Source organism: Mesitornis unicolor, unplaced genomic scaffold (assembly GCF_000695765.1).
Source record: "Mesitornis unicolor isolate BGI_N332 unplaced genomic scaffold, ASM69576v1 scaffold45585, whole genome shotgun sequence".
Taxonomy (NCBI): domain Eukaryota; kingdom Metazoa; phylum Chordata; class Aves; order Mesitornithiformes; family Mesitornithidae; genus Mesitornis; species Mesitornis unicolor.
The window spans coordinates 5,976-6,225 of record NW_010185668.1 but is presented as its reverse complement, the minus strand read 5'-3'; positions in this window follow the sequence as shown (position 1 = coordinate 6,225).

Genomic DNA, 250 nt, shown 5'->3' with positions numbered 1-250 from the left:
AGGCAGGCGACCAGGAAGTCCCAGTTGCAGTCGGGGCTCCTTGGTGCTCCCTATGAACCTGGAGGCCCCATGGCCACCCAGCTCCTCTGACAGCCCGCATGCTGCACTCTGCTGCTTCCATCGACCCTTCCCCTCACTACCGCCCTAGGGCCGTGAGGGCCCAGCGCCAAGGCCAAAGCCAGCCTGTGCTTGGGGTCGGTACGCCGCAACGCTGGCAACAGGAGAGCTGCTGCTCCCTGCTGCAAAACTG